Genomic DNA, 11456 nt, shown 5'->3' with positions numbered 1-11456 from the left:
GCAGCCCCGTGAGTGAGCCCCCTTGGCAGTTTGAATTAGGATCACTAATTTAAACACCCCATCCCCAGTCAAGCCTTCAGAGGACGAGAGTCAGCATCTTGACTACAACCTCATGGGAGACATGGGTCAGAACCACCCAGCTAAGTGCCTGGGTTCCTGATCCACAGAAACCGTGTGAAATAATACATGTTTGTTGTTGTTTTAAGCTGCTAACTTTTGGCATAATTTATTACACAGCAATAGACAACTAATACCATGACTGTGACCCAAAAAGGCAGGGAGAAGATGGTAGTCCGGGTGTAGGGTGTTTGAATTAGTGATCCTGAAGAAGGGCAGCTAAGAGCCCAGCAGGAGGAGGTCTTTGAAGATGAGGCAGTCAAGGAACTGAAAGGCCAGACATTGGACAGATTGTCCAGGTGGACATTAAAATCCTCCAGGAAGATAGGACAGCCTGGGATCTAGGGGAAGTCTGTGAGCCAGGTTCCAAATCCTTCAGCAATTGAGGAGGAGTGACTGAGAGATTAGAAGACGCAGCAACAAGAATGAGAGAGGAGGATGCCTGCTGGTTTGGTCCTCAAAGGGGAAGGCTGGCCTTTGGGAGTCTTTTTGTTTTTGCTTGTGGAGGAAGGGTACCAGTCAGAAAGAAATTAAAGGGCAAGGAGGAGACCAATCTCACTTCCCGGCTCGGGGTAAGTGGGGATTGAGAAATTAAAGTCCGCATCACACCTCTGCCACCACTATCCCTAGCACCACTGCCACTACACGATCATCACCTTCAGTGTCAACAAAGTTCTGACTTTTACCACAGACGCCTTCACCACCAGCAAACTGTCACCACCACCACAAATACTATCATCAACACTATCACAATTGCCATCTCCACCAACACCCACCAGTAAACACTGTCGCCAGCCCCACCACCACCAACGTGGCCATCACCACGTTGTCAGCGAGACCACCACTGTTGTCACAAACATCAATACCACCACGATCACCTCAAACATTGCCATTGCCCACAGCACCAGCACAGGTGCCACAAATGTCACCCTGACCATCAGCATCAGCACTGCCATCGAGTCTACATCACAATGGCAGAGCTGCTAGATATCTGCCTCCATATCAGTGCCCCCTGTCTTCCTTAGAAACAGAATGCCAGGTTCTTCAGTGGGCATAAGGTCATGTGGAATCAAGATCACATTTCCCAGGCTCCCTTGCAGCCAGGTGTGGCCCACGAGACTAAGTTCTAACTGCCAGAATATGAGTGGAAGTGTGGGGGAGGGGCAGCCCCTCACCCCCATTCTCATCACTATGGTTCAGGCATCTCTTGCCCACATCACTACAACAGCCTCCTGATGGGTCTTGCTGCTTCCTCCTTTGCCACCTGACTCCGTATAGTAACCAAAGTGTCCTGTGAAAAGGTAAATTAGACCATGTGACTGTCTTGCTTAAAATCTTCCAATAGCTTCCCAATGCATCTAGGATAAAATCCAAACTCTTTATCCTGGCCTATAAGGTTCTAAAAGATGGGGTCCCTGCCCACTTCTTGGTTCCCATCTCCCACCAGACTCCCTGTTGCTCTCTACTCTCTAGCTATGCTGCCCCCCTTCTGGAATCTCTAATGAATTAATCTCCTGCTTATCACAGGGCCTTTGTATATAATGTTCCCACTTCCCAGAATGTTCTTCAACCCCTAACTTCTACGCATTCTTCAGCATTCAGCTAAAATATCCTTTGTCCCAGGACTCCTGCCCTGACTCCCTAGCCAGGTCAGTTTCTGGTATAGCCTCATTTCATGGAGGCCGTCGTTGTGTAACAATATATATGTGTGCTTACATGTTGAGTGCGTATCCCCCCCTAGACTGGAACATCCTTGAGGGCAGGGATATGTGGTGGGTGAGGGTATGTGTTTGCTAACTTCTATTTCCTCGATGCCAGAAACAGCACTAGGCACATGGAAATACTTGTTGAAAAAAATAAATGCATGAGTGTATGCATGCTGGCCCCATCTATATCCAGACTCCTGCCTCAGTTAGTTTCCTCCAGGCAAGTTATTAAATGGTCCCTTGGGCGAGCCCCATGGCTTAGCGGTTAAGTGTGCGTGCTCCGCTACTCGCGGCCCAGGTTCGGATCCCGGGCACACACCAACGCACCGCTTCTCCGGCCATCCTGGGGCCGCGTCCCACATACAGCAGCTAGAAGCATGTACAACTATGACATACAACTATCTACTGGGGCTTTGGGGAAAAACAAAAAAAAAAAGGAAGAGGATTGGCAATAGATGTTAGCTCGGAGCCGGTCTTCCTCAGTTTCCTTATCTGTAAAATGGGGATAATAATAGACCTGACTGCTTAGGGTTTTTTGGAGAACTGCACGAGCTAATACGGATAAAGCGGTCAGAACACCTCACACACTAAGGGCCACACAAACGTTCACTATTACTGTTTCTGTTCCTCCTGCCCGCTGAGTCTGCTTAAATGGCGCTGGAGCCCTCTCTCCCCTCCAGCGTGCTTGGCTGGACACTGTTTCTCCCCTGGTGCTGGGACCTGCACGCTACAGCCCAGCTTCTGGAAGGTTGAGCCTGTCCCCAGTGTCTTCCCTACCCGACTCGCCTCTGTGATGTGAACCTGGGCCCAAAGGAGGGCGAGGTCATCTCCCGCCACCTCTGGGCCTCAGCTCTCTCACTCCCGCGGGTGCCGGGAGCCCCTGCAGCCTGAACCAGTGCCACCTCCACGCACCTAACGCAGCACGGCAGCTTACACGGCGCACTCAGCAGTGGTCACGGGAGTTTTAAAATGTTATTTAATAAAAATTTAGCCTACTTTTTAAAACATATTTATTTTTACTTTTTTATTTTTTCCAGTTTTATTGAGATAATTGACATACAGCAGTGTATAAGTTTAAGGTGTACAGCATAATGATTTGACTTACATATATTGTGAAATTATTATCACAATAGGTTTAGTTAATATCCATCATCTCACATAGGTGCCAAAAAATTTTTTTTATTTGTGATGATTAACATATTTATTTTACAAATTTAAATGACAGAAAAATTTTTTTAAAAATTAAATAACCACTCCCAACTCCCATCACCCAAAATAATCGTCACTAATCTTGGAGGGAGTGTAATTGCAGGTATCTCTCACACGAACACACCCCGAGCAAGGTTGGAAAATGGGGAGCAGGCTCAGTGGTATCAAAATGGATCGTATTATGCTGGCAGCTTAACCAAGTTAAAGGACTGCATTCAATTTCACTTGGATTTAATTGTAGAGAAAAAAGCATGACGTGCCATGAAGAGCCTGCGGAGTCTCCATGTGCCACCACACGTCTTGCTGAGCCACTCTACTGATGCCATCACGCTGATCGGACCTGGGGCGCGTTGTGCAAGTACCCTGTCCTCCTCGTGAGGCACGGGCAGCTGGCCTCAGCAGTGGAGATTTGAGGAGTGCCAAGGTCTGGGGCATGCTGGGATATCTTTTTTGGAGAGAAGGACAAGCTCTTGCCCCTCACACCTCTGACCACTAAGAAAGAGGCTCAGCACTCAGGGGACTCCTGGGACCTGGGATGCAGCAAACGTCACACTTCGGAACGCTGCCTGGACCCATTCACCAGGTGACTGCAAGCTCCGAGTAGGGCCCAGAGCAAAAGGCTCTGCAAAAGGTTCAGACTGTGGTCAGGCTGCCCCTCAGGCCCCCCGATCTGCAGATGTATCTGATGGTGGTGCAGAAGCCACGGGTGGAGCCCCTGGCCAGCCCTGCTGGGAAGTTGCAGTGCAGATGCTCAGAGTCCTGCAGCAAGGCCATGCTGTTCTAGGAGCGGCTTCTGGAATGTTACAGGGGCCCTGCAGGGCCTGAGCGTCTGGTAATGGGACATCACGTAACCGTGTGACTGGAGCTGCCCCTCATCAGATCCGCCGAGTCATAAAGTGGTCGGGTCCGGTGGGGACCCACTGTGATGGACGGGGGTGCTCTGCGGCACAGGTCCACAAGGAGGGGCCCAGACTCGCATGTTCTGTACCTGTCTCGGCCTCACGCCAATTCCTCTGCCCACCTGTAGCTTCACGGGAGGCGTCCCTGAGGTCAAGTGACAGAGCAGGAAAAATCAAGGCCTGGCTTCCAGGTGGGCCTGCGGCCAGATGTGGACCTCTGCTGTCCCACAGCCCCTCGGGAATCCCTAAAGCAGAGGTGAAGAGGTATGCTCCCAGGGCAGCACTGGCAGCAGTGCACCCGCTCACTCGTTGTGCAGGGAGGGAAACGCAGTCCGAGGAAGGGGCACGTGCGGATTCCTGGGCGGCCGTCACGAGCTTGGCTGGTTGATCACGGGCCTGAGAGGAGCAAGAACGGACGACCCAAAACGAGGAAGTCTGGGGACTAAGTCAGAGGGTGGGCACAGCATGTCTGCACCCCCACAGAGGAGCGAGGCGACAACCAGGGGAGACTGACTTGCCGGTGAGCCCTCCAGCGTTTGCACAATGGGTTTGCGAGCAGAGCTGCCGTGGTGGCGGGGGCTCTGCGTGGGCCCAACAGTAGTCAGCCATTGTCGCTGGTCCACGCGCCCTTCCAGCCACAGAGACTCCTCTGCGCTCTTGTTGGGGTCCCCCTCCAGGAGACTGAGCAGCCACCTGATAGCAAGTTGTTCACGCTGGATCCTTTCTACCCTGGACAGGCCAGCAACTTCTCTCTGCTGGGATGAACACCCTCTCTGGGTTGCCTCCCCAGCTGCCGCACCTCTGCCACCAGCCAGGAGCTCACAGGGGTCTGACGCTCAGGTTTTTCCAACCGGGCTAGACGGCTTCTCAATCAGTTTCCCATGTGAACGGAGCACACAGAAAATCATTCAAGTGATTATTCTCTCAGTTTACTCAAGGATGATCCATCGTTAGTCCCATTCTAGACACAGAGGAAAGAAGTTAATTCATTACATACAACGGATACCTTAGGTTATATTAGCTTTATTCTCACAAGGAACCCTGGTGTCTTGCACGCTACTGTCTCAGACCAGGGACCACTTCACCAGAAGGAGGTGACAATGGCAATACAACCACGGGGCCTTTGGTCACACTCTAGTTCACATCTCTCAGAAGCAGCTGCTCTAAAAGGAATGGCCCATTGAAGGCCTAGCTCTGGTGCCAGCCGGGGACATCCTGAGGGCTGGAGGCTTGTCCTCTGGACGCAGCCCACGCACCGAGCCCAGGCCCACACAGTGCTGGGCCCTGTAACTGGAGCGCAGCCAGGGGCTGGAGGGCGGAGGGTCCTTCTTTCCCACCCACCTTCCCTCTTGCCAAATCCCTACTCCTGCCGCACAACCTTAGCCCTGGCCAGATTAGAGGGCTGGTTTGGGGATGGGGTAGGACACATGATAACTGTCCCAGGAACTTGCAGCCACCACTATGGCCTGATAGTCAATTTGCTGGTCAGGTCATCTCCTGGGACCTCCGTAAGAAGAGGGAGCTGCTGCACACAGAGGAGTCGGGGAGGAACATCTCCTGAACTCAGAATTCTCTGGGGCTTCTCCTTGTCTTTCCAGACCCAGTGACAATGACAACTGGGCAGTTACAGCAACCACGGCTGGACAGGGCCAGGCAACTACAGTCTCAGACCCCTGGAGAAGATCTGGATCGTCCCACCAGGGAAACCTAGAGCACTGGAAGTGCTGGCTGCAGGTGAGGGAAATCCAGAACGGGCGGTGGAGGGAGATGACCAACATCAGTTCCAGCTTGGGGACCAAGGGGGCTGTAGCTCATTCTCCTGACTCCTGCGTCACAATCTAGCAGGGTCCAGGCTGGCTACCACCTTGAATTGGACTCAGGGACACACTGAACCTCACAAAGGCCACAAACAGAGCTGAGGTGGGGGAGGGGGTGGATGTCTGATGCTCTGACCTCTGGGCCTGGCTGACCCCGGAGGGGATGCCCCCCTCCACTGGCCAGTCCCTAAAGAGAGTAAATGACTCACCCAAGAGCGTGCTTTTCAAGTGCAAACCAACCAATCCAGAGCCCACACGCCCACCTCCTCTAGGGCCTCTCACACTTGGGGCTACTAGCCCCCTGCCCTCATCACCCAGGGCAGGTACCAGACAGCTGGGATAGCCCCTATGCCCAGAGCCTGTGAAATTATTCAGACCAGCTGGTCCTAAGCCTGCTTACCCCTTCTCTGAGGAAACCACAACAGAGGCTCCTGCCCACAGTCCCCCCACCCCACCTCCACCCTCCAGACCTCTGCCTCCTGACCCCCCAGGGGCTTCCCCGTGTGGCCCTGTGCAGCACGGCGTGCCCCCTCCTCTGGGGCTGTAACAAACTGTCTTTTCAATGGCATCGTCTCCTGACCTGTTGGCCTTACTGAACCTCAAATTTTCCGTGAATACACCTTATTTTAAACTGCGGACTGCACTGGGCACCTCTGCAGCTCACCGCAAGGCCTCCGCATCTGCATTTACCCCAGCCACGGAGCAGTGGTGAGCGGCTCCTGCTGCCTCCCACCGGCTTTGTGTTGACGTGGCTGGCAGCCCAGCGCACCCCGGCCCAGAGCTTCTCTGTCGCGGCGAGGACATCTGGGAGACCTGGTTGGCACTCATGTGTGTGAACCCAGAAGTGCGGGGCTGATGGGCAACCCCTGACCAAGGGGTTGGAGCCTATGGCTTGTGTCCCCTTTTGCCCCTCAAGTGGACAGTTTTCAGCACATGTCTGGAGGTTCCTCAGATGGCCCCAGCGGTCAGTGCCCTACTGACCGTGGTTCAACGACGCCTCCTTCTGCCGGCTTTTCCCCTCTCCCTGCCTTGCCCCACCGTGGCTCCCCCTCTTCCCTGGGACCGCTTCCCATAGATAGTTTCTGCACGCAAAGCCCGTTTCTGCTCTCAGACCCACGGGCTGTCTTTTCCAAGGTCTGTGCTGAGAATGAGGGAAGTCCAGGTCCAGAGGGACTACGGGCTCCTTTCATGGGCACTCCTCCCTATAAAATGGGCAAGAGCAGCTGCTCCCTAGGGCCTTGAGGATCCCAGAAGTTCATTGGTCAGGGTCCTGGCAGGAAAGAGGTGACTCTCCAACGAGGTGGAAGGGTTTACTGAAGGGACTGCTTAGAGCCTGATGAAGTTAGAGGGAGCAGGAGGCCACTGGCCCATGAGAACCAAGCCCATGAGGGTGAGCTGGCCCAGTCAGACCCTGGGGGCTTCCAGAATGTCTGACAGAGACAGGACAACCAAGACTGCCCACCTAAAATGTGGAATCCTGAACAACCTCATACCTAGGCAACCTCAGTCCATACTATATCTTGGCTTTAGAACCTCATCATGTGCCTGTACAAACTCTTACCTGTAGCACCTCCTGCCTGGGCAACCTCAGGCCTGTACTACCCCTCCGCAGGACTCTTTCTGTGCCACCTTTCACTGCAGGCAGGGAAGAGAGGTTCAGAGAAGGCAGCTGAGTGGCCCCCAAAAGCTGGTGACAGCAGCTGGGACAAGACAGGGGCAGACCCCATCCCACCTCTGAATCAGGCTGGGCCTGGACCACCCCCAGTCTTTGCCCAGCTTGGGTCTCCTGCCCAGCCCAGCCAATCTGCACAGACCTTATCTCGGCCATCCATCAAGGGCCACCTGGACTAACCAGTCCTGCCAGAAACCGGATCTGGCCATAAAGGCCCCTCCCTAGAGGTGTGTGAGGTAAACCCCCACCTTTCACTGGCCTTTCCAGCCAGAGGGCCAGGCCTGGGGCGGAGGGCTGTTCTCCCCTCCCCCACCCTCAGCTGTAATGGGCAAGATTGAGTCTGGCCTGGGACGGACACACAGTCCAACAGACTGACGGATGTCCCTCTCCCCACCAGCCTCCTTAGACCTACAACTAGGATATACAACTGTGTACTGGGGCTTTGGGGAGAAAAAAGAGAAAGGAATATTAGCAACAGATGTTAGTGCGGGGCCACTCTTCCTCGAAAAATAAATAAATAAAAGGGAAACTGAGGGGCCGGCCCGGTGGCGCAAGCGGTTAAGTGCGCGCGCTCCGCTGCGGCGGCCCGGGGTTCGCTGGTTCGGATCCCGGGCGCGCACCGACGCACTGCTTGGTAAGCCATGCTGTGGCGGCGTCCCATATAAAGTGGAGGAAGATAGGCACAGATGTTAGCCCAGGGCCGTCTTCCTCAGCAAAAAAAGAGGAGAATTGGCGGATGTTAGCTCAGGGCTGATCTCCTCACAAAAAAAAAAAAAAAAAAAAAAAAAAAAAAAAAAAAAAGGGAAACTGAGGCCCGAGAGGCTCTCATGTCCATCTGTAAAGACTGTTATAACTCATCGTATCAGAACACTCCGCTTCTCCTTCATGTAAAACTATCCCTTGTGTGCCTCTAATGCACTCTGGGGTGAGCGCTCTCCCTCTGTGGCCTTACGCAGGCCCTGAAGGGGGTAGAGGTCAACATTATTCTCACCTTCCAGGTGAGGAAACTGAGGTCAGTTGTCCAAGGTCACGCAGCCTAAGGTCACCCGTGGCAGAGCGGGAATGGGAACTCCCACCTGCCTGCAAAGCCGTGCTCTGGGGAGACTTCTGAGGTTTCACCACAGTAAACACGCTTGCCCACCCGTCCTGTGCGTTCCTTTTAAAGATAGATTCCCGGAAGTAAGATCACTGGACCGAAGCTCCTGCGGAATTCGGAGCAGGATTCATATTGACACCCTGCGCGCCAGCAGCGGCGCCCACGGTTCTCACCGTGGAGAGGGTGGAGAGGCCCCTTGTCCCACAGCGCCCAGCAACTCGTGCTGTCGGTGCTCTTGCTTTTTACCTGAGAGCTGGGGGTGATACCATGTTCTTCCGTTTGCATATCCTGGACTCCAAGCATCTTACGTATGCGTGTCGGTCGTTCCTGTATCTTCTGGCATGAATTCCAGTCCTCTGCTCTTTGCAGGCAAAGACAAGGGCTGGGAGGCGCAGGTTCCCACTGCTCTCTGGCCTCAGGCTGCTCGTCTGCAAAATGGGGAAAGAAGGTGCTCCCAGGTACTGGTGACCCTGGCTGGGGATACCAGCTCCTCCAGGCCTGATTCCAGCAGCAGGAATGGCAGGAACGTTTCTCCTCCCAGGTCTTGCCCCAGGCCTGACTCTTGACGACCTGCAGTAAATAACTTTCTTTGATCGCCTTTGTTTTGGTGAATCTTTTGCTCTGGAGAGAGTGGGCGTGTCCTCAGCCAAGGCCCCACCCCAGCTGCCATAGGAGGGACCAGGATGGGTGGGGAGAGGAGCAGCACTGGGGGGACGGGACCCTGGCATCTTGAGCATCTGCACCATTACCCAGAGCGCCCACTGTGCGCAGGACGTCCACAGCCCCGTGTCAGTCAGCCTCCTCGTAGCCTGAAGTCAGAGCGTCATCCCACTCGTCCTCTGCCTTCCCGGCCCGGCCCTCCAAGTACAGGTGGGAAGATTGAGCCAGCATGGGCAAGGATTGAGTCCCAACGACCCCCAGTGCGGCAGCGGGCCCAGGACTGCTGCGGGGGTCGCTCTGCTGGTCGGGCTGGAAGGGGCGCACGTAGGAGGGCTGGAGGCTGTTCCCCAATGTGCTCCACACAGAAGCGGTGGAAACTTCAGCCTCTGCTCGCGGCCTTCAGGCCCGTGCACACAGTTTCCTTGGCCTAGAATGCAAGGAAAAGACAGGCCCGGGGACACCCCGCGACTTGAACAGGTCTAGGGAGAACCGGGTTTCCCGGCGCGAGGATAAAGGGGGTCTTCGCCGCCCCTGGGCCTGATCTGGGAGCAGAGACGCCCCCGGCCCCCCGCTCAGCTGCGGTGCGGAGGCGCGGCCGCCAGCGGGCCATCTGCATGACAAAGGCGCGGCCGGCCGGCCGGCGGGGGGCGGGGGGCGCGGCGCCCACCCCGCCCAGGCCCGCAGCTGCCCTGCTAAGCCTCCGCCCGCGGCCCGAAGATTTGGGGGGCGGGGGCGGCACGCGAGCCCTGGCGCTCAGCTGTGTTTGCTCGGGGGCGCCTCGCGGGGCGGCGGGGCTGGGGAGCGGGACAAAGGCCCGGGTCTGCCCGACCCCGCAGGTGGCGAGGGGGCAGGGGGAGGGCGCGTGGGGGAGTGAGCATAGGGAGAGGGGAGGGCTGCGGCGGCGGAGGCGGGGGAGAGGGGCCTCCCGCTCGCCGGAGTCCCCAGGACCGGAGGACCCCTCAGGCTGCCGTCCCCAGCGACCCGGCACGGGGCCAGGGACCCTAGGATGACCCGGCGTCCCCTCACGGGCCTGCGTTCCGGAGCTGCTTCCAGCCCTTCCCCGTTCCCTGGAACCCCGGGTGACAAGCGATGCTGGCGTCCCTCCATCCCAGCCTGCTGTGGGCATGACTTGTCCTCACTGCGTCTGCACTTGCTCCGTGATTCATCCTGTCCCCAGAAGGGGTGCCCAACGTCCTGTCTGGGTGGCCCTCTCCTCCCAGCCTCCTCTCTCCAGCTGCTTTCCCTGCATGTCCATCCAGTTCCACACCCACCCCAAACCAGCTCTTTCTCTGCATCCCTGGAGATGGCACTTCCATCTCCCAGGTGCCCAGACCACACCTGGGCATCTTCCTCCACCCCCTGCTTTCTCTCTCTTGGCTGGCTTGACCTCTGAAATCTACCCAGAATCTAACCAACTTCTCCCAGCCCCACAGTTGGCCCTGTTTCAGCCCCATCACCTCTCGCCTGTACTACTGCAGTAGCCTCCCTCCTGTTCTTGCTTCTGCCCCAGCAGCAGCCAGAAGGATCCTGTTAAAACCAAAGTCAGACCTCACCGCTCCCACGGCTCTCGGCTCACTCGGAAAAGCCAGAGCCCGCACAACGGCCACAAGGCCCCTCGGATCTCCTCCCAACCCCCACCTCCCCACCTTTCTGACCTGACTCTCTCCACTCCAGCCACACCAGTCTCCTTGTTATTTCCTTGAGCAGCCAGGCCTCAGGGCCTTTGCACTGGCTGTTCCCTTTGCTTGGACTACACCTCACCCTGATAGCTGTGTGCCTCTCTCCCTCATTTGCTTCAGGCCTTTACTCGAATGCCACCTCCTCAGTAAGGCCCTCCGTGGCCACTCCATCTAAAATGTCTCCCCTCCCCCCTCAGCTCATCCTGCGTCCCTCTCTGTCCTGTTTTTTCTCCTTGGCACTTCTTGCTACATGGCATTTCTCCCTGGGTGCTGACTCGGGGTGTTCATTTTCTGTATCCCGTGGGCTGTAAGATGCACCAGGGCGGAGACTTTTGTCTCTTGTTCACTGTCACGACCCCCCAAACCTAGTACCATCCCTGGTATACAGTAGATGTTCAATAAATATTCACTGAATCCACGAATAAATTAAAGCATTTCACCCTCCAGGGCATCTGTGTGAGGCAGGCACTACGATCTGCGTTTTACAGAGGACAGCACTGAAGCACAGAGAGAGCAGGCAGCTTGCCAGGCTGCGCGGCTGGACAGTCTGGGAGGAGGATTTGAGCCCAGGCCCTCACTTCCTGGTGAGGTCTCCAACTAG

The 11456-nt window shown here is 55.8% G+C and overlaps 1 long non-coding RNA gene across 1 annotated transcript; it reads right to left on the bottom strand.

The window, feature by feature from the left end:
* Positions 1 to 2816: 2816 nt before the first annotated feature.
* On the bottom strand, positions 2817 to 9766 carry LOC131420782 (uncharacterized). Its single transcript, XR_009223681.1, has 2 exons — positions 8763 to 9766; positions 2817 to 4892 (listed from the first exon to the last, which is right to left on the bottom strand). It is a non-coding gene; the product is annotated as an uncharacterized LOC131420782 (long non-coding RNA).
* Positions 9767 to 11456: the final 1690 nt, after the last annotated feature.

Source organism: Diceros bicornis, chromosome 2, assembly GCF_020826845.1.
Source record: "Diceros bicornis minor isolate mBicDic1 chromosome 2, mDicBic1.mat.cur, whole genome shotgun sequence".
NCBI classification, from domain to species: domain Eukaryota; kingdom Metazoa; phylum Chordata; class Mammalia; order Perissodactyla; family Rhinocerotidae; genus Diceros; species Diceros bicornis.
This window is presented reverse-complemented; position numbering and strand designations above follow the sequence as displayed.